This window comes from Myotis myotis, unplaced genomic scaffold (assembly GCF_014108235.1).
Source record: "Myotis myotis isolate mMyoMyo1 unplaced genomic scaffold, mMyoMyo1.p scaffold_m19_p_1, whole genome shotgun sequence".
Classification (NCBI taxonomy): domain Eukaryota; kingdom Metazoa; phylum Chordata; class Mammalia; order Chiroptera; family Vespertilionidae; genus Myotis; species Myotis myotis.
This window is the reverse complement of record NW_023416313.1, coordinates 206,370,443-206,394,145: the sequence shown is the minus strand read 5'-3', so window position 1 is coordinate 206,394,145 and position 23,703 is coordinate 206,370,443. Positions and strand designations below refer to the sequence as shown.

General features: G+C 43.1%; 1 pseudogene; it reads left to right on the top strand.

Moving 5' to 3' along the window:
- Positions 1-21,422: 21,422 nt before the first annotated feature.
- LOC118649050 lies at positions 21,423-22,613 on the top strand (annotated as a pseudogene).
- Positions 22,614-23,703: the final 1,090 nt, after the last annotated feature.

Here is a 23,703-nt window from a genome sequence, read left to right as displayed (position 1 = left end):
TAGTCGCAGCTGGTCATCACAGCCAATTAGTCTGGAGGTCAATTCCTCCCAGTGACACCAACAGCAATCAAGTCTCAACTACAAGACTGTGCACACAGCCCACAAAGGGATGCACCTAGAGTGTCCACCTCGGGTGATTGTGGAGGCTGAGCCACTGGGCTCTATAGAACACCTACTACACAAGGCCACTTTACCAACTCAAGGAGACATAGCAGCTCTACCCAATACTTAGAAACAAACACAGGGAAGCAGCCAAAATGCAGAGAAAAAGAAACATGTCACAAATGAAAGAAATGGAAGAAAGCAAACTACTGGATATAGAGTTCAAAACCATGATTATGAGGTTACTCAAGAATCTTCTAGAAACCTCCAAGGGACTTGGTGAGACTTTCAAGGATCTTAGTGAGAATTCCAAAAAATAATGGAAAAAGACAAGTCAGAAATTAAGCATACACTGACTGAAATAAAGAATAATATACAGGGATTTAACCGTAGACTTGAGGATCCTGAGAATCAAATCAATGAATTGAAATATGAGGAAGAAAAAACACCCAACCAGAAGAGCAAAAAGAAAAAAGAATCTAAAAATATGAAGATAGTGTAAGGAGCCTCTGGGACAACTTCAAGCATACCAACATCTGCATTATGAGGGTGCCAGAATAAAAGAGAGAACAAGATAATGAAAACCTATTTGAAGAAATAATGACAGAAAACTTCCCCTACCTAGTGAAAGAAATCGACTTACAAGTCCAGGAAGCACAGGAGTCCCAAACAAAAGAACCTAAAGAGAACCACACCAAGACACATCATAATTAAAATTCCAAGGGCTAAAGACAAAGAGAAAATCTTAAAAGCAGCAGAGAAAAGCAGTTAGTTACCTACAAGGGAGTACCCATACGACTGTCAGCTGATTTCTCAACAGAAACTATGCACGACAGAAGGGAGTGGCAAGAAATTTTCAAAGTGATGAATAGCAAGGACCTACAACCAAGATTACTCTACTTAGCAAAGCTATCATTTAGAATTAAAGGTCAGATAAAGAGCTTCACAGACAAGAAAATGCTGAAGGAGTTCATCACCACCAAACCAGTAGTATATGAATTGTTGCAGGGTATTCTAGAGGAAGAAGAAGAAGAAGAAGAAGAAGAAGAAGAAGAAGAAGAAGAAGAAGAAGAAGAAGAAGAAGGAGGAGGAGGAGGAGGAGGAGGAGGAGGAGGAGGAGGAGGAGGAGAAGGAGGAGGAGGAGGAGGAGGAGGAGGAGGAGGAGGAGGAGGAGGAGGAGGAGGAGAAGGAGAAGGAAGAGAAAGAGGAGGAGGAGGAGGAGAAGGAAGAGAAAGAAAAAGAGGAAGAAAAAGAAAAAGAAGAAGAAGAAGAAGAAGAAGAAGAAGAAGAAGAATATGAATAACAAAATGGCAACAAATACATACCTATCAGCAATTGAATCAAAAAATCAAAATAAAAAAAATCTAATGAACAGAATAAATTGGTGAATAAAATATAATCAGAGGCATGGAAATGGAACAGACATGATTCTCAGAGGGAAGGGGAATGGGGGTGGGAAGAGATTAAACAAAAATCTTTTTTTTTTTTAATTAAATCTTTATTGTTCAGATTATTACATTTGTTCCTCTTTTTTCCCCCCATAACTCCCCTCCTCCCAGTTCCCGCCCCACCCTCCGCCCTCACTCCCCACCCACTGTCCTCATCCATAGGTGCACGATTTTTGTCCAGTCTCTTCCTGCATCTCCCACACCCCTTTCCCCCCCAAGAATAGTCAGTCCACTCCCTTTCTATGTCCCTGATTCTATTATAATCACCAGTTCATTCTGTTCATGAGATTACTTATTCACTTGATTCTTAGATTCACTTGTTGATAGATGCATATTTGTTGTTCATAATTTGTATCTTTACCTTTTTCTTCCTCTTCCTCTTCCTCTTCTTAAAGGATACCTTTCAGCATTTCATATAATACTGGTTTGGTGGTGATGAACTCCTTTAGCTTTTCCTTATCTGTGAAGCTCTTTATCTGACCTTCAATTCTGAATGATAGCTTTGCTGGATAAAGTAATCTTGGTTGTAGGTTCTTGGCATTCATCACTTTGAATATTTCTTGCCACTCCCTTCTGGCCTGCAAAGTTTCTGTTGAGAAATCAGCTGACAGTCGTATGGGTACTCCCTTGTAGGTAACTGAGTTTCTTTCTCTTGCTGCTTTTAAGATTCTCTCTTTGTCTTTTGCTCTTGGCATTTTAATTATGATGTGTCTTGGTGTGGTCCTCTTTGGATTCCTTTTGTTTGGGGTTCTCTGCGCTTCTTGGACCTGTAAGTCTATTTCTTTCACCAGGTGGGGGAAGTTTTCTGTCATTATTTCTTCAAATAGGTTTTCAATATCTTGCTCTCTCTCATCTTCTGGCACCCCTATAATTCTGATGTTAGTACACTTGAAGCTGTCCCAGAGGCTCCTTACACTATCTTCGTATTTTCAGATTCTTTTTTCATTTTGCTTTTCCGGTTGGGTGTTTTTTGCTTCTTCACATTTCAATTCTTTGACTTGATTCTTGCACTCCTCTGGTCTGCTGTTGGGAGTCTGTATAATATTCTTTATTTCAGTCAGTGTATGCTTAATTTCTAGTTGGTTCTTTATCACAACATCAAGGGTCTCATTAGATTTCTTGAGGATCTCATTACATTTATCGGCAGTTTTTAGAAAGTTATTGAAAGACCTTAAAAGTGTGGTTTTGAGCTCTATATCTTCCATTTCTGACATCTGCGTCCTGTTTCTGTGTCTCCGCATTTTTTATGCTTTCTTGGTGCAACCCCTAGTGGTCTTTCTGCGCAGTCTTGTTGTAGTTAAGCCTAGATTGTTGTAGGTAATACTGGCGGGAATTTGACCTCCAGGCCAACTGGCTGTGAGAATCAGCTGTGTCTGCAGTGAGAGAACTTCTGTCCTCTAGGGAGGTGCTAATCTAGCCTTTGCCTGAGGCTATCCGGCAAATGCCTCTGTGCAAGGCTTGGGCGGGGCCGGTCTCACGGGATCAACAAGGTGGGCCGAGCAAGCAGTTATGGCTGCTCTCAGTTCCATCCTTAGGGGCTCTGCCTCACAGAGTCCCAGCAACCGCTGCAAACCTCGGAGAGAAAGCTGCCTTCGAGTTCCGACCGAAGCCAGACAGTCCCGCTTCTCCCGTTTGAGTCTGGGTCCCTAAAGACACGCCCGGATCTGGAGCTCAGAGTCTGTGACTCCCTCCCGATTGAAAACGCCAACCGCACCCTCAGCCACCAGCCCGCTCTGCATGCACTCCGCACCTTAGTATTTGACTTCAGCACTGCGCCTCCTCTGAGTCTCGGTATGTGTTTCTCTTTCCTCCTAGTTGTAAGACTTCCACTCAGCCAGCGTTCCTGTGGTTCTGGGTGATGTCCGTTCCGTCTTTTAGTTGTTTTTTTTTTTGAAGTGGTTGTTCGAGGCAGCAAACTCCAGCATTAACCTATGCCGCCATCTTGGTTCTCCCCAAAAATCTTATATGCATATATGCATTACCTATGGACACAGACAATAGGGGTGGGGTGGGACCTGGGTGGAGGGGTTATGGGGGGAGAAAAGAGGGACATCTGTAATAATCTCAACAATAAAGATTAAAAGAAAACTCAGTCTTGCATGATAATTTCAGCTCTACCATTTATTCACCCTGTGACCCTGAAAATTACTTTACCCCACTGAGCTTCAGTTTCCTATTCTGTTAAATAAGCATTCATTTATTCAAACACCTATTCTAGGCCAGGCATCATGCAGCAAACAAGAGAGACAAGCAAACACTAAATACACAAGTAAAAAAATAAGCAAGCAAGATAATTTTCTGATTATGATCAGCGCCACAAAGGAAGAAAGAAGTAAAACTTGGTGAGGTTCTAGAGTGTCTGGGGGTGGGGGTATTGAGTTGTAAGGCACCCCTTTATCTAAGGTAATCAGGAAAGGCCTCAACGAATTGCTGGGGGAAGCTATTGTAGTCACTTCCTAGGGCTGTTTGGGGGATTAAATGTGAGGTACTTAAAACCTGGTGAAGATGCTGCTTGATGGGCCCCATCCCTTGCTGGGTCTGGTTAGGAGGCCTAAGAAAGAGAAAGGGAGAGTGGGGGACGGGCAGCTCCCTAGAGCAGGTGGGACCCCGGCCTCCCCACCCTCACCCAGCAGCCCTGAAGCTGTAAGGGCTGCTTTCAAAGCCCTTGCAATTATCCCATCTATAAATACAGCCTGTGAGCAGAGAGGGGTAGAGACACAGACAGGAGAAATTAACCCTAGAGTGGGCCTCCCCAAGTCTCTTCCACTGACAGTTTTCCCTCCCTCTCCTGCTCACCCTGGCAGTGAGATAATTATTGTACTCCCTCCGCCTCCGCCTCTGAACCCCTTCCCAGCAGCAGCTGGATCAATGTTTGAACAACCGCTCTGCTGCAAGTGAGAAGGGATTCCGAGGAGGTGGTGGGTACCCACCTTTTACTGATGGGGTTTATTTGCTCCAGGAGCAACAACACAGCTCCTAGCCCACATCCGGGCAGGTCTCTCCAGGGGCCACCTTCAAAGGCATGTCTGTCTCCAGTCTCGCTCCCCGTGGGAAGAGGACTATTTGCTGCAAGCCTAGGATTGACATTGGAAAAAAGTTTAAATAAAAGCCATGTTAGGTTTCCTGTTTGTCCGTTGTTGCCCGAGCACCTTCTAGATGCTCCTTCTCCCTGGTTCCCAGCTCACTGGCCTTCTCTGGGTTCCACAGCATCCTGGCTTCCTCCCACCTCAGGGCACTTCTGTTCCCACTGTGAGAAAAGCAGTCGTGACAGGGATACCTGCTTCTCTTTCAGCTCAAGGAAGCGCTCCCTGGTTCCCCAGGCTCCATCAGACCCCTGCATTCAGCTTGATACACTTGTGATTTCTGTTTATCTGTCCCCTTCCCGTACACCCTGTCCTGTGAGTTATTGATACTGTTGTATCCGTACACCACGCCCAGGTGACTGGAGCCCAGTTGGTTCTCATTATTGGTGAATGAGTGAACAAGTGAGTGAGTCAGTCAGTCAGTGAATGAGTGAGTGAATGAATGAACGTCCAGTCGTATGTTAACAACATGAGATGTGCAGAAGACCATAAAACATGTCTAGGATGTAAGCATGAAGGAGGGGGGATCCAGAGTGGTGCCTGCCTGGTTCACACTGTCCCCAGCACGTTGACCAGTGCTTGGCATGGGTTATGTGCTCAGTGAGTTATCTGGTGATTGAGTTGAGTGAGTGAAAGTTCCTGTCACCAAAGAGCTCCTATCTAGGTATTACCAGCCCAGTGAGGGGCTATTCAGCAACACTGCAAAGCTACTACAATAAACATTACAAAGCAAACTGTAAAGTTGGTGTTTAAAACACACTCAATTAATTTTAATCATTGGTAAGAAGGGAATCAACAACAGGTGAGTTATGATCTTCAGTAAGTGGTGTGACAGGGTTAGGCCACCTTAATACTTTCCTAGTGGAGGCAGGCCTAGGCATGGGCCAGATTTGTATGGGAGGGAGGCAGTGGGGATATGGCTCCCTCATAAATTTAGTCAACAAATCTTAGAACAAGAAAACACACAGGGAATGCTCCAAGAGAAGTACCTGTCCTATGGGAGCTCTCAATCAGACCTGATGGTCACTAGCTATTATCAATTATGAAGCCCCTGATTCAGGTCTAGATCATGGGCATGGAATGGTAGAGAAGGTCCCAGCTCTCCTGGAAATCTCATCCTAGCAGAAGGGCAAGAAAGTACATTAAGAAGATAATTTCAGAAGGGGAGAACCACTATAGAGAAATAAAATGATTGACTGAGGCCAACTTTAGACAGGCTAAATAGGAAAGCCTCTGTGAGCGGGTGAGGTAAGAGTGGATGCAAAAAGGAGCCAGCCACTGAACAACCAGATGGGGGACACTGGACAGACAGGGTGTTCTAGAACAAGGGACAAACTAAGCTGCTCATGCAAAGGCCCTATCTACTAGAACAGCTAGGCCTCCATAATCACAAAGACCAGTATGTCTGGACTGCTCAATCTCTCACTCACAATTCCTGTTTGGACTGCTTGTTTGTGCCCTCCCCGAAACCCACCCCCAGCTATTACCTAGAGGGGCTACCAGTTTCCTCTAGTGGGGCAAAATGAGGAAAAGCTAGGTAAAATTAAATAGCTTTCTCCATTGCAGGTTTTCAAGAACTTTTACATGCTAATGACTTCAACAGAGGGATGCAGAATGCAGTCTCTACAAACTTACATGACAAGGGAGGAAAAGCACCTCACAGGACTGTACTCTAAGGAAGCAGCTTCTGGAAGAGTAGCTCTGGACCCTGTATGACACCATTCCTGGCCCTCCTGGGGAAGGCCAACCTTCCTCACAGGTTCTGAACCAAATCTGATGCTTCCTGGGAAAGATCACACTTAGAAAAGAATAGAGTGAGTGAGTGAGTGAATGAATGAATGTCCAGTCATATGTTAAGAGTCAAACCCAACTGCTCAGGTCCATTCTTCCAGAATCCCTGATTCTGCATCTTTCACTGGACTCACTCACCCTCCCAGTAAGAAAGAACATGGTCAAGGCAACAGCCTTGGTTCTTGTTTCTCATCTCTAGTCTGGCCTCCTCCTTCCGTCCTATGCTTACCTGGCTCCCAGCTGTTGAGGTTTGCTTTCTTTTATATACCACACACACCCCTCTGTGGCTTTTCCAGTTTTACACACTATCTTGCTACTGCTGTCACTGGTATTCTTGGTAGCCAGTACCCAGACCAAATAGCCCTAGCCCTTAAAACAAAACTCTGATGTCAGCACATGCAACTGCCCCCTGTTGGAGGTGGATGGTGGACACTCAAACCTGTAATGGATTTTCACATCCATTACAGAGACACCAACCAGCCTTCAATGAGATCTATTATAAAAAGTCATAAATTTCAGCTGAAAAATATTGGCAAGTCTTAGTCAACTTACAACTCTGATTGCTTTGTTATCCAAGGAATCACTCACCACTACACCAAAGTACTGTACTTTAATTTTCATTTACAGTCCTATGTGTGGCTTGAGTCAAGTGGTAAGTTTAAAAAAAGAATTAAAGAACTTTCACTCCCAGACAAGATGGAATAGTAGGCCTAGATTTACTCTCCCACCTTAAACAACTGGGACAACCAGACAAAACATATGAACATGAGCTTTCAGAAGTTAGATAACAGGCAACACAGGACTCTGATCACTGAGAAAAGGCAGATGAGCCTTCCTATCGCACCAGCTCACTACATAAAGCCAGTTTCTGACCACAACAGGAGGAGGGGGTGAACAAATAGAGCCTGGCAGTCTCTCTAAGTCGGGGAGACAGAAATCAAAGTTCAAGGACACCATGGTGACTGGACTTTGTGGAGCAGAGTAACAGAGAGGAAATACTGCAGAAGGTCTTGTCCAATAATTTGCTGAATACCGATCTCCACATCTGTGAGAGGGAATTACCTGAACCAGGGAAGAGACCCACTGGAAAGGAATAGGCAAAATAATACCCAAAGATTTGGAAATAGTTCATGTTTCAACCAAAGTCCAAAATGGCACTTCAGACTCCAAGTACCAATATCAGTCAACAGTCTTTTATATATATAAACAGTCTTTTATATACCACACAACAGTACTGTGTCAACAGTCCTTCATGTGCTTAGGTCATTCTCCTTTCCGCGGTGTACAGTTACTCCAGTGAATAACCATGGATTACTTGAGGGGAGAACTGAGAGAATTACTACCATGTACACTTGCTGTGATATTACAGGGTCTCTCCTCCCCTGTAATAACCTGGCCTCTCCTCAGTCAACAAATTCTAGGTCTGAAAACTGCCTTTTTTTTTTTTTTCAAGAGATTGTGATTTGGCATCCTGATGGTCCACCCTCAATTTCTTTTCATTGTACAAATCAAGTAGCATCCTTGTTGGCACCCCCTACAGATGCCTTGTGCAATTAACTATCTCCTTAACCCCACAGCTGAAGACTCCACTGCCTGCCAGGTGACCTTTCTGCTCTTGGCCACAATTGTGTCCTCCCAGCTTCTGAAGGGAAAGCACCATCATGTGGGTTCCACTGCCTCAAGCTCCTACCTTCCCCACAGTGAGCCCTGTCCTATAATGACATCTCCTGTTATCAGTCCATGGCCTCTGCAGTGATGAGGATGTTCCTCTCACCAACACATTTCTTACTGCTTCCCTAAATCCTCCTGGCCTTCATGGAACATCATGCTCTGGTGGGCCTGGGGACTGCAGTAGTATATCTACTCTACCATGCTCATTTCTGTCTTTTGACTCTTCCTCCCACAGAGCACCACAGCAATCCCACATCTGTGGGACCAATGCTCCTTCTAAACTTCTAGTAACTATCTCAGCAATGTGCCTCCAGGCAGAGGACTTGTTCCCAAATTCTCAACTCTCCACAACCAACTCTGTGTCCCTTACATGCTACTAAGGAAGTCCTCTGGCCTTCATACTTAGCTATATAGTTGTGATTAAGCACTTCAATATCTTTTCCAATGCATTCTACTCAATTCTACTATCCTCATGGCTAGTAGTTATTTACCCATATTTCTCAAATGTTGATACACTGCACAGCTCATCCATTCATTTCCGCTGGTATGCACCCCATGTCACCACAGATTAAAGCTTGCACGGCTGCACCTGCTTCCAGGAACTCGACCCTCGCTGCCAGCCAGACAATGGTGATCCAGCTCCAACACCTCATCCTGGCACCTGCTTTCCCAGACCACCTGGCACCTGTGCTCATAGGGTAGGTTTCTTACAGAGGCTCTAAGAATGAACACCTGTGAAGGGGAAGGCACGGAAGCAACAGGTGAGCTCCACTGACCTGGGAGGAGCTGTGAGGCTAAGATGAAACTTCCCAGTTATCCCACCATGGGATGAGGGGCCAGAGCTTTGGATCCTGCTTTCCATCAGTCCTTGGATGGAAGCCACCCAAAAGTGGATGTGGCCTTGAACTGGGCAGCTCTTTGCAACCAAGGCCATCACATGACAGCTGACTGACATGTGACAGCTCTCAGTCACAGCACTCCCGGCAGATGGCAAATCAGCCTTTCGCTCCTGGGGACATGCATCCCGCGTCCACCACCCTCCCAAATAAACTAATTGCATCCAAGTCCTGCTTCAGGCTTTACTCTCAGGGAAACTGAGGCAAAAACAACTATGACCATTTGGAACAGTTAGTTCACTCATAGATTCCCATTGTCCACTAAGTCTTTATTTAGGAAATGAAGAAAAGAAGAGCTTCTATGAGGAGAAAAAAAAGGCCTTCCTAGTTCTGTAAATACCTGAATGAAGCCTTAGTGATTCTCTTCTCTTTCGTTTCCAGAAAGTCCTTTATTTTTCCCAGCTTGAACCTACTATTCAGGGAGGACTTTCTGGGCCCCCAAACCCGGAACATCATCAGTCTCTGTGAGCAACACTCTGGACGTTCAACAGTGAATCAAAGTCCGGTGGAAAGCATGGTGCCAAGTGTAAGAACAGAGCAGTGGTGGGCTGGGTGATCGGGCCCTGACAGAGGTCTGGGCTTGGAGCAGAGCCACATCAGGGAAGGCAAGTTCAACTCAGCTGTGCCCAGTATTTGCCTCCTTCCTCTTCTTTCCTAAACACATCTTTCCAGAATGCATCCTATCTGGAGGCAATACAAGAGCATTGGGAGGAATATTAGAGCTTTAAGCAACTTGGAAACCAGGAAAGAATTGGTTACATTGCAAGTCCAAGGCAGGCCTAGGAGGAAATCAGGCTGATATGATGGGACAAATGATCAGGAGGCAGGAAAAGGCACATTTTCTGGACTGGCCTCATTTATAGCATGGTTCTAGCCAGAGCCCCTCCATCAGGCGGGCTGGCTGCACCAGCCCGACCCAGCATCCTCAGCCAAAGCCTCCAGCAACTATACGTGAGCACCTGCATGGGCACCGCCTCTCCCTTCTCCCCTGCATGGACTCTCATCTGCCCTCCTCCTTTACTGAAGCCACTTTCTCTTTATATTAATGAACAGATGGGCTGGAACATGAGTGAGGAATGGCATAAAAACCATTGCCATTGGCATCAGGTCTTCTCTCCTCATTACCCCTCTGGGCCCTTGGGCAACTTCTGTGTGCCTTGTTTTTCTCATTTGTAAATTGTAACTACTACTTCCTAATTTATAAGCTGGCTGTGAGGATTAAATGAAATAATAGGGTTGAAACTTGTCCACAGTACTTAATAAAAGCTACTTCCTACCCCTCCCACAGTCAGATGACTCTTATTGCCCTAACCTGTACTAAAAGCTACTGGATTCAATACAGGACATTGACCAAAGAACTTAAAACCTAAAGCTCCACAAAGGCAGAGCCCGTATCTCTCTCTCTCTCTTCTTTTCTTAACCCTCATCCGAGGATATGTTTCTATTTATTTTGGAGGTAGGAAGGGGGAGAGAGAGAGAGAGAGAAACATGGATGTGAGAGAAAAACATCAATTGGTTGCCTCCCTTAGGTGCCCAACCAGGGACTGACCCTGAAACCTAGGTCTGTGCCCTGACTGGGAATCAAACATGAAATCTTTTGGTGCATAGGACAATGCTCCAACCAACTGAGCCACTCGCCAGGGCAGGACCATGTCTCTTTTATTCACCAATATAAAGAGAACATGTAGCACAGAGCCTGACACCTGGAGGTATGTAGAAATATTTGTTGATCGAATAATGGATGAATTGAGCAAACCTGAATCTTAAAATCTTAGAATTGTAGCATTAAAGAAGCCCTAACGCAGCATCTAGTCCAGAGATGACAGGTCATTTCCTTGCTTGCTCACCCCAACTGAGATGTAGTTAATTCCTAGAACACTGTGTTGAGAAAGATCCTGAGGCCACATATCAATTAGCAATATCTGCCAAAAGTCTGAAAAGGAGTCAAGCATCACTAGTGGCTGTACTTTCACTTTTTGGTTCAAACGAACACATCATTTTATAGATGAGGAAATAGGAGATCAAAGATCACACAGCCAGTTCATGGCCAACTTGGACACACACATCAACTCTGTATGTGAGCAGCAGAAAAACCAAGACTGGCAAAAGCCTGATTTACAGGCTAATGGCAGCAAGTTGGGAACCAAAGGCCAGAGAGACTCCAAACAGCCTTTCCTTCCAGCAACTGTCCCAGGATAAACATTTCTTGTCAACCCCCATCAGCAGAGGCACAAGCAGTAATCCAGAAGAAATGCTGATGGATAGCACAGACCGAGAAATGTCAATCAGTCCCAGAGACCAAACTCCCAGGGAATCCCCTCTTAGCTATTTCCCTTTAAGCCACTTGGGACCTGCATCCGCCTCCCCCGCACCCCCCCACCCACTCCACTTCATTCTTGGTAAGTGGCAGCCCCTCCCTCTTCCTCCCCAGGTCCTCAGTTGCAACATTTACAATAGATGTGTCTCATCTCTCAAAACCACTGCTTGGGAGAAGCAGAGAAGAGTAATTAGTCAGCATTCTGGTAACCTTTCTACAGGGAAGGATAATCATTTGTTAGCTTCTTAATAAACCCCATGCCTTTGTTAGCTGCCTGTCATTCATTGACCAAGGAAAGCAAGAATGGGCTCACCCACTTGCACTGGGGCTCTGTAAGAGGCTTGTGAGGCAAGTCAAAATAAACTATGTAGCTGTAAATAAATAAATAAATAAAATAAGGATCTCTTACCCTTTGAGACAACATGGAGGGACCTGGAGAGTATTATACTAAGTGAAATAAGCCAGACAGACAAAGACAAATATCACATGATCTCACTTATATGTGGAATATAATGAACAAAATAAAATGACGTCCAAAATAGACCCAGAGGCATAGATGCATGGAACAGAATAACAGATCTCAGAGGGGATAGAGGGGGCAGTGGGGCGGCGGGAGGGGATGGGAAGACCTAAGTTACAGTTCCACACAGCTGCTTATCTCTTCTTCTCTGTGGGACCCCTGAGGATACAGGCAAAAATCCAGTCCTTCTTTGGTGCCCACCACAGTGCTGAGCGCACAGTAGGTGCCCAAGAGATTGCATTGAACTGGCATCAGAAAGGAAGCTGAGCTTCTATGAGAACACATCTCTACTGGACAACTTTTATGACGTGATGGGAAAAGTATATAGTAATCATCATGATTTGGAAAAATAAAAAGTTAACACTTTGTAAGTTACCCTGCCTTTTGTATTTTTTTTTTAATTTCTGCCCCACTGCTTAAATAGAGAAAGTATAGGAAAAGAAAGAGGGAGGAGGCCAAGAAACACAGGTAAACAATCAGTCAGTAATGAAGACTTTGCAAAAATATCTATTGTCAGTAAATAGGCTAGGGAATACTTGGAAAATGTGAACACATACAAAAATCAGCAAATTGTAAGAGTCTGCATTTCTGAGTCTTGGGGGGAATACACTAACACTAACATTTTTGAAAAGTAATGGAGAACAGAGGGACAAAGAGAATGGGGGAGACAGGTAGAAGTATCCACTCTCCTATGTCAGAAAAAAAAACAAGAGCCCTAAATGGCCATGGTTAGAGTTAGCATTTAGAAGAAACAATGGGATAGACTTTAAATGTTTACACAAAGATGACTAGAGGTCACATGGACCACAAGCAGAGACACAGAGTCCCTGCTCTCATCCACAAAGCAATAGTGGCCAAGGATGTGCCCTGTTACTCCAGAGACATCCTTGTTATTACAATGGATCATCTTAACCCAAGGGCACTACAGGTTGGACCCAGGTTACTAATTCCCCTGGTCTAAATTTATGGTGTTGGCTAGTCAAATGGAGGTTTATATTCTGGCTTCCTGAGAAACCTGCCATGGGAGAGAATGTGCTGTCCAGAGTGTCCATCCCTCTTGGCACTTCTCACCGCACAAATCAATGGAGTGGCATTCTCTTGATATAAAATAAGTGCCTCAATGGCAAGGAACTTCATGGGCTGACAGATCATGGTGGCTGCTAGCCTGAGGGTCAGTCCTGGGCCACAGGGACCTCAACGAGGAAATGCCCCTGAATAGTTATGTGCCCTTGGCTAAGTTACCTTTCTGTGCCTCAGTTTCCTCAAATATAAAATAGGGATAACAACAGTATCTACCTCATAAGAATGAAATAGTATGCATAAGGTGTTTAGTCAATGCCTCGTATATTGGCTAATAAATAATAATAAATGTTAGCTAATTATTATTATTTGCTGAGTACTTAGTAATATCAACTTTATCATCCAGTGGGAGAGACCATATAGTCAAGATCATGTCTGTAGAATGCTGTTCATGGAAGAGGAGCTGCACTCTGCAGGAAACTTCAGAAAAAAAGATGTTATCCCAAGATGAGTCTTGAATATTGAAGCAATGGTGAAGAAGGGGGGGAAAGGATGTCCCATCTGCACAGAGTGAACAATTTGGCAAAGAAACAGAGGACCTTCATATGCAAAGTGCAAGGAATAAATAAAAACATGTCAACACAGTTTCCCCTTATGCAGGCAAGCCCATGGGCAATGTCACTCAAAAAGTCTCCAGCAAAAACATCCTGTAGCACAAGTTTTTCCCAAGTTTGAAACATGCATGCAACGTGTATTTTACACACTCATTTCTAGGCAGATAAAAACTTCAGCCCTAAAAGAAACTTAAAGAGAGGAAAAATCAGTCCCTAAATGCATTAGAAATGGGACTCTCTCCCATCAGACTGGACATGCTTAAGAGAAGTGGTTCTCAAAATGTGGTTCCCAGGCCTGGGAATTTGTTAGAAATGCAGATTTTCGGTCTCACCTGGAGCTATTGAATCAAAAATTCTGGAGGTGGGGCCCAGATATCTGTATTTGAGAAATTTTCCAAGAAGAAAACAAAGGTAAAAGCAACAGCAGTGCAGGCAACAGCTCAGCACCATCTAAAACAGCAGTTAAAGAGCTTGGGCTCTGTAAACCCATAGCCCTGGCTTGAACCCCAGCTTTGGTACTTGATGGCTTCCCTTAACCTATGCAACCTTGTTTGCAAAATAGGGATAATGTTTCCTCCCTCTTAAGTTTATCTCAGAACTTAGTGAGATGGTACCTATACGGCCCTTAGCACAGAGCAGTTCCCTGAGAGCCGATGTGCTGGAAGGAAAACAAATCCATCCTCTCCAAGAGTGTTACCATCTCTGTGAATTCTAGCAGCCTTTGGAACAGCAGTTTTCAAATTGTGGTACACAGGCTCTTGGGGGTACAAGCGAACTTGGTTTGAGAGCATGGATAGATTTATGAGGGTCAGTTTCTGAAACCTTAGTTTTCCTTCAGATTCTCCCAAACTTGCCTGCAGTTGGGGCATCAGGCAAGCTCTCTTCCCCCTTCTTCTTTTTTTCTTCCTCCCACTGAAGCCAAAGAAAGACACAGATTTCACTCATCCCAAATCTTAATGTGATGTGTCCTGGAGTACAAACTTCCAGGGCTCCAAACAGGGGAGTCAATAGAAATGTTGAGGCTGGGCTTTTCTCTAATGAGTGGGTAAGATATCCACTTGCAACTGAACAACTCAAATGACTGGTTACAAGCTCTTTTCCAGGTCAGGGGTTTTCCAATAATCGAAGGAGGACCTAACTGAGCTGCCAGCTGATGGAGCATTGAAAATAATTTTGATGATAGATCATTATGTGATTTTTAATATATGACTTGAAAGTAGCTCAAATAATTCAAATGTAACAATATTTCTTACATTTCCATTTACTTATATGAATAATGTTTTCAGCACTTATGTCTTTTTAAATTGAGGTATAATTGAGATATAGCATTACATTAGTTTCATTTCAATGTAATGATTTAATATTTCTATATATTGTGAAATGATCACCACAATAAGTCTAACTAACATTTGTCAGCCCTTACGTCTTAATAAACAAAAAATAGGCTCGCAATTGATGCCAAACTTAGTCTCATTCTAGCAATAAGGGATATTCACCTACAGATTTATGAACTAATTTTTTTAAAATCCCATCCATCTCCTAGTAGATGCATTTCCAATGAATTTAACTTCTATGTTTAATCATTATATGTCAAAATGTATAATATATTTATGTTGTTTTTCTCAACTGTATAGTAATAATAATTTTAATGATAATTCAATCCAGAAGAAATGTTTCAATACTTAAACCCTTTTAGTCATGTGAATGTTTTAAAATGCTATTTCCGTTTTTGTTGCAGAAAAGTATGATACAGAAATCAATAAAAAAAACTTTCAAGCATAAAAATATATTGCATTAGGATAAATTTCTGTGGGGAAGGTGGAATAAAAATATAAGTTCAAGGAGAAAAATAATGGTGTAAAAATTCTGACCACTAAAGCAAAGCTTATTTTTGTAGTTTTAAACAAAAGGTAATAATATCAAATCACTATCATGTTTAAATTTCATTGGGAACTTTTTAAAAAGCAATGTAAAAGTTTATTTTTTATGTCAGTATTCACAATAGGCCAAAAATTATATTCTTTGTAAAGTTATAATGAAAACTGCAAGTAGCAACTTTAAAAATGTGCAAGGGTGCCCTGACTGGTTTGGCTCAGTGGATAGAGTGTCGGCCTATGGACTGAAAGGTCCCAGGTTCGATTCCAGTCAAGGGCATGTACCTTCACTGTGGGCACATCCCCAGTGGGGGGTGTGCAGGAGGCAGCTGATCAATGTTTCTCTCTCATCGATGTTTCTTACTCTCTATCCCTCTCCCTTTCTCTCTGTAAAAAATCAATAAAATATAATAAATAAATAAATAAATAAATAAATAAATAAATAAATATAAAAATGTACTGTCTCTCAAAAATCCTTTCAAGGGGTAGGCAAAGTAAAAACATCGAAGACCTCTACTATGGAAAATGGCATCCACATTCTTCTCCGTCATCAAGAAGTGAATACATGGCCTTTTCGGTGCTCTATTGGAAGCTAAGAAGCATTGCAGAGAATTAACGGACCTTATCTCTGTTTTCGCCATCTAATTGAGCCAACCAGGAAAAAAAACAAACATGTAAAACAACCGAGGCATGTAGTGGACAATGGCCTTACCCCAGTGATGGCGAACCTATGACAATGGCCTTACCCCAATGATGGCGAACTCATTTTTTTGTTTGATTTTTCTTTGTTAAATGGCATGTAAATATATAAAATAAATATCAAAAATATAAGTCTTTGTTTTACTATGGTTGCAAATATCAAAAAATTTCTATATGTGACACAGCACCAGAGTTAAGTTAGGGTTTTTCAAAATGCTGACATGCTGAGCTCAAAAGGTTCACCATCACTGCCTTACCCACATGGTGTTCATGTTCTCCTGTGTTCTTGCTAAGCAAATCCAAGTTGTATTTAGGACAGCAATATGCCAGGTAAATATTCATTTTCCCAGCCTAAAATTCTCATTAGAGATGGCATGTGACAAATTCTAGCTAATGAGACACAAGTGAAGACCTGGGGATTTCTGGGCAAGCTTTGCTTTCCTAATAAAGCCATATAGATGGCTCTGCCTGTCTGTGCTTCTTCCTAACTTGAATGCTGACTCAGTGCCTAGAGCTACAGCATTTATGCCAAAACTATGAAGCAAAAGCATGTCTCTACTCCTTGATGCCCAAGGCCTTCACTGAGGACACCCAGGCCACTGGAAGTGACTCAAACACCAAGAACAAGAACAGCTGGGCCTGAAGAATCCACTTCCAGGATGGCTTCTCCACTCATGTGTCTCATACCTGAACTGGTAGGACCACAGACTGGACTCGATGAGACTGTTGACCAGAATCCCTACACAGGTGGTCCCTTGATATGGCCTGAGCTTTTCACAGCACAGTGGCTGCATTCCAAGAGCAAGCATCCTGAGAGAATGAGCATCCTGAGAACCTGAAGTCAAAGTTGCAAAACTCTTTATGACTGTGCCTCATGCTGGAGTCATGCAATGTCATTTCTGCACTACTCAGTTGATAAAAAACAGTCACCAGATTCAAGGAGATGTGACACAGACCCCCAACTCTCATGGGAGGAATATCAAAGAGTTTACAGCCATTGTTGTTGTTGTTGTTGTTGTTGTTGTTAATCCTCACCCCAGGATATTTTTCCATTGATTTTTCAGAGTGGAAGAGAGAGAGGGACAGAGAGAGATAGAAGCATCAATGTGAGAGAGACACATCCATTGGTTGCCTCCCACACAGGCTCTGACCAGGGCTGGAGATCAAACCTGCAACCCAGGTATGAACTCATGACCCTTCAGTGTACAGGCCAACACTCTAATCACTTAGCCACACCAGCCACGGCTACAACCATTTTTTTAAACCACCACATTGGTCTAGGTTTTCTCCTTGCAACTTAGCACAGTCCCAACTGATATAATGGATGATAATAAGATAAAATAAAGAAGACATGAAGATTAACAGTATAATTACACTGTTGAACTCAAAGGAGGAAAAAATACTAGGAGAGAAGCAGTCAAGAAAACCTTCATCATAAACACTGACTGAGGGCCTAGAAGTGCACAACCCAGAATAAAATGCCAAGAGGATTACAGAAATATTAGTGTCCACCCCAATGCTAGATATGAGTTCAAATGTCACCTTCTATTCATAAGCAACACAGCTTTGGAAAATCCTAGCTGAGTCTCAGTTTGTAAATCAGCAAAATGGAGAGCACATGCTAAGGTTATGGTGAGGCCTAAATAAGACAGCATGTGACAGGCCTAGCATGCAGCATGGCACTCAGCAAGTGCTCTCTAAATGGTGTGCATTGGTTCATTCATTCAAAGAACTTACGCACTAGGGAAAATTAAATGAGCATAAACCATAAAATTTGACAGAGAGTCAGTATTTCTCAAATGTAAGTTAGAGCCCCAAACCTTCCATAAAGGCTCAGTAACTTTACTGACATTGATGTAGTGCAAAGCTTAGGGGACTTAGACCAATTTTTCTGGAGGAAAATTAGAACAGACTTTAAAAGACCTTCTGATGTGTCCTGGTGGTATGGCTGTTGGTTGGGCATCATCCCGTGCACCAGAATGTTGTCAGTTTGATTTCCAGTCAGGGCATATGCCCGGTTTATCGGCTCCATCCCCAGTAAGGGGCATACAGAATCTCTCCTCTCCCTCTCCCTTCTTCTCTCTCTAATAGTCAATTTTAAAAATCCTATATAATAAAAGCCTAGGTGGCGTCATGCAAAGTCATCACAAGATGGCTGCCGGGGTCCAACCCCAGCAGGTCCAGGGGTCCCCAAAGGTGTGGACAGAGTTAGTGAAGAAGGAATGACACGGAGAGGGCGTTCAGATGATCATCATAGCAAGGTTCTCTAGCCACGTTCTGGTCAGGATCTCCAGTGAGGTTCTGGTTAGGATCTCCAGCCAGGTTCTGTGTCCATGTTCTCTTGCTAGGTTCCCCAGCCAGGTTCTGTAGCCATGTTCCCTCGCTAGGTTCTCCAGCCAGGTTCTGTCCAGGTTCTCCAGCCAGGTTCAGTCACCAGGTTCTAGTCAGGTTCTCTTGCCAATTTCTGTAGTCAGGTTCAGTCCAGGATCTTTTGCCATGTTCTCTCCAGCGAAGTTCTTCTGTCTGTAGGTTCTGTGTAGGTTCTGTCTTCTTAGTTCTGTGTTCTAAGCTCTGTATTCTAAGTTCTGACTCTTGCTGTCTTGTTACATCTGTATTTATACCAGTTGATTCAATCCTATCAATCTCTATTACAAAGGTTAGGGCGTTTCTTATCTCCATTCCAGGGAGTAAAGATTATGTAGCTTAAGCATGATTGTTCGTAGTTAAAGTGATTAATTACCCGCCTGGCACTTAGTTGAGGGGTTTTATTCCCTCCCTAACTTCAGGGGAAAATCCCTACCTGGGGAAACAACCTTTCTCAGAGACCTTGGTTAAAACACATAGTGCCAAGAAGGTGAGCAATCATATTAAGAACAGTATGCCATATATGCCAGGTCCTTTGAAACAGCAAGGATGGACCGGCTCCCGGCAGATGGCTACCACAAGATGGTCACCACAAGATGGCCAGCAGGGGAGAGCAGTTGTGGGCAATCAGGCCAGCAGGGGAGGACAGTTGGGGGTGACCAGGCCTGCAGGGGAGGGAAGCTGGGGTGACCAGGCCTGCAGGGGAGGGCAGTTGGGTGTGACCAGGCCAGCAGGGGAGGGCAGTTGGGAACAAGATAAGGCCTGCATGGGAGGGCAGTTGGGGGAGAGATCAAGCCAGCAGGGGAGGGCAGTTGGGGGCGAGATCAGGCCAGCAGGGGAGGGCAGTTGGGGGCAACCAGGCCATTAGGGGAGGGGAGTTGGGGGCCATCAGGCCAGCAGGGGAGGGCAGTTGGGGGAAATTGGGCCATGAGGGGAGCATTTAGGTGTCAATCCGGCCAGCAGGGGATTGGTTAGGGGTGATCAGGCAGGCAGATAGGCAAGCGGTTACAAGCCAGCAGTCCCGGATTGTGAGAGGTATGTCCGACTCGGATATCCCTCAAGGGGTCCCAGATTGGAGAGGGTGCAGGCAGGGCTAAGGGACACACACACACACCTCCCCCCTTTGCACGAATTTCATGCACCAGGCCTCTAGTAAAAAATAATAAATAAATAAATAAAAGATCTTCTGATGTTCTGACTAAGAGTTAAGTGTTTTGCCTGCAAAGCCCATCCCCACTTTGCTGCCACTTTGGAAAGATCTATAGCATTTCTCATGAGAGGTCTACCATCCCAGCCTGGGATATGTTTTCTAAATATTAGATCTGAATTTATTTTATTTTATCCCTAAATGCATTGGGCCGCAATCTTCCTGACTGGATTATATCAACCCCTCTATTTTTAGTAGCTGGTTCATTCAGTCCAATTCCTTACTATAAATACCTGTGTGCACTTGTTTTAAAGTAGAACTCTTTTATCATCTGATTGTCCCAGTCTAGATTGGAGAGGGATAGGGGAAAGAAATTTTTTTACATGGCATAGAGGAGAGAGAAGTAGAGGCTGCATTGCTCTACTCTGCTCACCAGCTATTTTCAACTATTCCAGAATCCATAGCTGACTGGGTGCAGGAGAAAGCCAAGAGGGTCTAGCCCTTTTCTGGGTATTAACCTTGAGAAGTTGGCAACTGTTTGGGACTCAGTGGGGCTACTCAGACTCTTTCCAATTATCTCATCCACTGAAAGTTTCCTTTTCAGAATCCCATGTCTCTATTTCCCTACTCACATCATATACACACTGACTCCAGCCTTCAAGGCCAGCAAAGAAGGGTTTCTCCTGGTCTTAATGCTCTTGAGTAAAATTAAATTTTCATGCTATCTCATACCCATCTTCTTGGATTCCCAAAGAAAGGGACACTGAGCTCTCAGGGATACTGATTAAACTTCTACTGAGCTCAAAGCACAAAGAAGAAATAGTCAGGCCAGAGTGAGGGGTGGGTCTCCCACACAGCTGCTGGTGCACTGGCACATCAGGAAAGGTGTACCATTGGAAACTTAAGGGGGGCAGGGAGGGAACGGCAGATGTATTTTTAAGACTCTTCTCTGGAAAAGGAGAGTGTGTGGTTGAAGAAATATTGCAAGATGATCCTAGAGATGTGGCTTTCAACAAGGAATATTTGTCATTTTAGGGGAGCCAGTGTCTAAATAGTCTCCCTATTTTGAGGTTTCTACCAGCAGTCCTCCTTCTCCATTCTTCCACTCACTATCCCAGTTTTCAGGTTCTCCTCCAAACTAAAGTTGAACAAATATTTGATTCAAATAAATATATTGATTCAAGGTAGCAGAAAATTATCCACAATTTATCAAGATTCTGGCCTTGGCTGGGAAGCACAGTTGGTTAGAGCATCGTCCTGATACATCAAGGTTGTGGGTTTGATCCTCAGCCAAGGCACCTACAAGAACCAACCAGTGAATGTATAAAAAGTGGAACAGCAAATCACTTTCTCTCTCCCTTCTTCTCTCTCTGCTCAGTATGGGTACATCTCCCAAGGATCTGAGAGGGTTACAAAAGCCTAACTGTGCACATTTCAGGCACCAAGGGCTTCTGTTCTCCCATGCAGCAGCCAATCGGGAGCAGCATCTCCTGGCCTCTCTCAGATGCATAAAATGAAAATGTGCCTGAAATAATAGAACAAAGTATTCATTGAGTATTTTCAAAAACAATTTATATGCAATGACTAAATGGATGTTTTTTCAGAAATGCAAAGCTGGTTTAACATTAAAATACCAACCATGGGATTCACCATATTAACTCAACAAAAAAAGAAAAAATACAATTATCTCAATAGATTCCGAAAGATTATTAGAAAACAATTCATAGTAAAAATTCTCAGGGTTCTCAGAAGTTTAAGAAAGAGCAGCACAGACATGATGTCAGTCACTATTGTCTTCACCACCCCCTCAACCACCACACCCACCCCCACCATCACAGAATAATAAGCTGGGATCTACCATACCTACTGAATAACTATGGAATATTACATCAAAACAGAGAAAATTGGAGAAAGTACCTATGGAGTTATGCATCATGGTAGACACAAAACAACAGGTCAAGTGGTAGCCATGATGAAAATCAGATGAGAAAGTAAAGAGGAAGAGATTTCTAGTACTGTAATTCTAGGAATTTCTCTATTAAAAGAACTTTGTCATTCAAATACAGTCTTCAAGAGGTGCTTATAGCCCTGGCCAGTGTGGCTCAGTTTGTTGGAGCATTGTCCCATATACCAAAAGGTTGCAGGTTTGATCCCCGGGCAGTGCACATATGGAAGGCAACCAGTTGATGTTCTCTCTCACATCAATGTTTCTCTCTCTGTCTCTCTCCCTTTCTCTGCCCCCGCCCCTTCCTGTCTCTAAAGTCAATAAGCATTATCCTTGAGTGAGGATTAGAAAGAAAAAAAAATATGTGCTTATGAAGGACTCTAGGTTATATCTCATCTTTGAATACCTTGGATCTCCAGAAATACTTGGACTCTATCTCTTCTGGTCAGTTTGTGGATTCTTCACTTGTTCATAAGCACATCTTTTTTCTATCTTTCTAAACCTTACTCAAGGGTACGCTTATTGATTTTAGAGGCGGGGGGGGGGGAGAGAGAGAGAGAAACATACAAAACCACGCAAGAGGTTGTGTTCTGTCACTCTAGAAGAGCTCTTACAGAGACTTAAAACCTCAAAGTCCACTGATAACAAAGGAACAATGACTAGTAAACCAGCTGGTTTGGGCCTTTCAGAGGTTTTGGAATACCAATCAGAGGAAACATGCGTGAGGTAGCGGCACTCTGGTATACTACAGATCTCCAGAAGTACTGCTTGGTCAGCTCACAACTAAGCTAGCTGACCTCTGGAAGACAGAAACCATACCTGCAGAATTAGCAACAATAAGCCATCTGGGGATTCAGAAATTAATCAACTCTTCGGGATTTTCAAAGTTTTGGGGCACCACCAAAAATAAAGTGTGCCAGAAGTAGAATCTTCACAGGACTATAAGAATGCGTTTCCCAAGTTGAAACCAGGAAACCTAGCATCCCATTGAAAAACTTGGTTGAAAATACCTTAGGTTTGCTTTCAAAAATGTTAGCTTATGATCCAGCCAAACAAGTTGCTGGCAAAATGGCATTGAGCCATCCATATTTTATTGGTTTGGATAATCAGATTAAAATGTAGCTTTCTGACAAAAAGTTTCTACATGTTGTATCAAGACCAGATAGTGATATTTTTATTGTTAATTCTATTTTTTTCCTGTGTATTTTTCTTCTCTTTACTTTAAAACTTAAGCTATACTTCATCATCTGATTTCAAGATGTAATTTAAACATGTAAATATCATTCTATATGAATTTAAATATATATGTGTAGGTCTCACTATAACAACTATCTGTTATTATAATAAAACTACATCTAATATTGATGACAGGAATTGGGAAAATTTCTTAAGAACAGAAGAAAACTTCCTCAACCCAATATAGAACATCTATGGAAAAACTACAACTAACATCATACTTATAATGAAAGACTGAATGGTTTTCCCTAAGATCAAGAACAAGGCAAGAATATCTGCCCTCACCATTTTATGCAACATAATACTGAAAGTTCCAGCTAGTTTAAAAAGGCAGTAGATTAAATAAAAGGCATCCAGATTTGTGGGAAAATAAGTAAAACTATCTTTGTCAAAGATGACATGATTACCTATATAGAAAACCCTAAAATATCTGCAAAAAGAGCTGATTTTAGCAAGGACACAGGACACAAGATCTTTATTTTTTTAAGAGAATTTCTCTATGCTATTTGGATATTGAAGAATTGGAAATTGAAATAAGATAAATACCATCAATTTAAAAAACACAATACTGTATTAGTTCTCAATTGCTATATAACAAACTACCAGTTTAAAACAACAAACATTTATTATCTCACACAATTTCTGAGAGTTGGGAATCTGGAAGCAGCTTCACTGGGCGGTCCTTCAGCTCAGGGTCTCTCAGGATGTTGCAGTCAAGATGTCAGCTCAGGCTGCTGTCATCCGAAGGTCTGACCTGAGCTGGAGGATCCATTTCCAAGATCACGCACTCATTCTCGACTTGCTGGTGGAGGCCTCAGTTCCTCCTTTAGGAGGTCTCTGTTCTTCACCACATTGGACTTTCCAACAGAGAGGTTCCCAGGCCTTCCAGAGCAAGCAATGCACAGAGAGCAAAGAAGAAGCCATGATGCCTTTTATTACCAATCTCAGACATGGCATTCGACTTATGCCATATTCT